Below are 2,951 nucleotides of genomic sequence, written 5' to 3' on the forward strand. Positions count from 1 at the left end.
ACTAAACTTTCTGAAGTTAAAGTTCATCCAGTGACAACAATAACATCAAAATTACAAAGGAAAATAAAAAAAAAAGGGATGAGGAACTTACAGTTTTAAGAAATCCTAAAGACATATCTACTATTTGCAAAAATATACCTGACTTGGATCTTGATTCAAGTAAGCTATAAAAATTAAGGTAATTGAGAAATTTGAATTCCAACTCAATATTTGATGATACTAAGGAATTATTTTTAATTTTTAGATATGACAATGGCATTGCATGTTTAAAATATACCTTACCTTATGTTTTAGAGATGCACATTACAGTATTTGCTGATGAATGCAATTGTATCCAGAGCTTCCTTCAAAATAAACCAGGAGACAGAGCGTGGGGTGATATAGATGAAACAAAATTTGCAATACTTTAATAATTATTGAATATGGCTGACAGGTATATGAGGAGTTTGTTGTTATTCTCTCCATTTTGAATATGTTTGGAATTTTTAAAATAAGAAGTTTTTTTTTTTATTGTTTTAATTTCTCAGTATGAGATAGAAATCTATGTCAGAATTTTTGGTCCTGATCCTGTCAATGTAAACTTGGTGCCTTAATTTTTTCAGTCCTACCCCTATGAACTTCCTACTTTCTGATTTCAGTGTCAAATAGAGATTATGCTCTCAAACAGACTCCTGATTTGCTTTTCATCATTGATTTGATGTTCATCATTGCTTCTCAACTGTCCAATTTGCTACAAACATTGCTGACACTGATCATGTGCTCTTGGAAATGCCAATACATTTGCTTTTCTGATGCTGCCCTTAGCCTCTTCAAGCTCCTGCTTAACCAGAGCTAGTTTGTATTACAATTCAAAATATTTGTTGTGAAAAATAAGACTGAGGGTGGCATGAACATGGGGAAGCAGAAGATAGCAAGGACGTATGTGACCATAAAGTGAATGCTTAGTCTCAGAGACCAGAGGCTTCAAGAAAAGGATAGATCAAAACCAAAAAAGAAAGATCCCAGCGTACTCAAGGAAATGCCCCAATACCTTTTCTGCTTATTCTTCCAATATAACACACAGCTGGGCCTATCTTACCACATCCTGGTTGATACCAACTTTATCAACTTCTCCATTAAAGCCAAACTGGTTTTAGTGCAGACATTGATGGACTGTTTGTATGCCAAGCGTATCCCTTGTTTAACTCACTTTGTAATGGCTGAAACTGAGAGATTGGGACAGAAGTATCAAGTGGCTCTAAGGATCACCAAGGATCCAAGATTTGAACAATTACCACACACGAAGGAATCTATGCAGATGACTCTTCAGTACAGAGAGTAACGCAGCACAAGTGTTATACTGTGGCCACAGTTGACCGGGACCATAAATGAGGAATCCGAAAGATCCCTAGAGTCCCTATCATGTACATTTCTAACCAAGGGTACAACATTGAACAGACACCAGATGATTACAGAGCCCCTTGGTTCTAGTCCTTACAAGAAAAAGTTTCTCTGCCTTCCTTCGACTGACTTTCTCTGTTACTAATTCATTAAACAGGTTCTATTATGAGCCATATATATATATGCTGCACTCTCCTGTCAGAGAATTATCTAAACCTGCCCCAATGACATAAGATTTGGCCATATAACTTTCTCTGCCCGGTGAAATGAGAGAAAAGAGGGGTTAAAGCAGGGGTTAAAGAATTGTCAAGTGATTCTAACTTTCATTTTCTCCCTGCCTCAAGACTGACAATGTCCCAGGAGCAGTTCCTCTGTTAGTCTGGATCCCAAAATGAAGATGACTCGGAGTAGAGCCATAGCCAACCCAAACTGAATCCAATAAAGCAAGTGATAAACCAGTTGTAAGCCATTCGTTTTGAGATTGTTTGTTACTCCAGGAACTTAGTCTAAGTTGCCTGACCCCAATACTGTCCAATCAGCATTTGTTGTGTCTCATTCATTCCCAGATAAAGAATTTTCCACCTACAACAATCTCCCATTCACAAATGGACCTGGTCATTTTGATGTTAGATATATAATGAGGTCCCATTTTTATCACTAACAACAAGATTGTCATCATCTAGATGATTTTATTGGTGATGTCAAGGGATTATTTAGAGTCAAAATTAATCCCTGAAGGAAATTGTTATGTGATGATCAGTATTACATGTTAAAGTGTTAAAATGCTGGGGTCTTTTTTGTTATATGTACTTAAATATCCAGAACAACCATTTAGAATACAGAATATAAACAAGTGAACTCCAACAGCAATAAATATTTATCTCCCAAGTTTTCATCCTTTAAGTACAAGCACAGTGCTAGTACATTAAAATGAGTAATGTGCTCTTTTTCTTTAAGGCAAGAATGCCAGTATTAGTTGGGCATGAAAAATAAAGTAGTTCTCTGCATTAGTCAAGATAGACTGGGTAACAAACAACCTCAAAATCTCAGTGGCTTAACCCATATCATTTATTTCAAGCAAAGTTTGCTATAGGTCAGGTCACCCTCCTGGGCAACTGTCCCCTCTGTGGCAACTCAATGACCTAAGCTGTTTCAATCTTGCTGCTCCACCCTCTCAACAAAATATTTCCATGATTACTATTGAAGGAACAGAGACTGGAGAATAATACAGGAGCTTTTAATTGCCTCCACCCAGAACTGATACATTTCTTTCGCCAGGATTAATCACATGGTCCCACCTAAATCTATGCCAAGGCTAGTAGAGAAGGCTCAGGAAGAAAAGAAATATTGATGAACTGTAGTAATGTCTGCTCTGAGTTCCTTTCATGTAAATAACATTAAAACACAATCTAATAAGGAAGGCTATTGATGAAAATGGAAAAAGAAGAAGGTTGCATAGAAATTTAATTTTAGGGCCACAAAATTCCCAACTAAATGCAAATGATCAAAATTTTGAATGAAGAGCTTTACTATGAATATAGCAAGATTTCCCTAAATTATACAGTAACATC

General features: G+C 36.3%; 1 pseudogene; it reads left to right on the plus strand.

The window, feature by feature from the left end:
- The first annotated feature begins 892 nt into the window (after positions 1-892).
- Positions 893-1,470, plus strand: LOC119543676 (annotated as a pseudogene).
- Positions 1,471-2,951: the final 1,481 nt, after the last annotated feature.

The sequence above is a fragment of the Choloepus didactylus genome, chromosome 9 (assembly GCF_015220235.1).
Source record: "Choloepus didactylus isolate mChoDid1 chromosome 9, mChoDid1.pri, whole genome shotgun sequence".
In the NCBI taxonomy this organism is placed as follows: domain Eukaryota; kingdom Metazoa; phylum Chordata; class Mammalia; order Pilosa; family Megalonychidae; genus Choloepus; species Choloepus didactylus.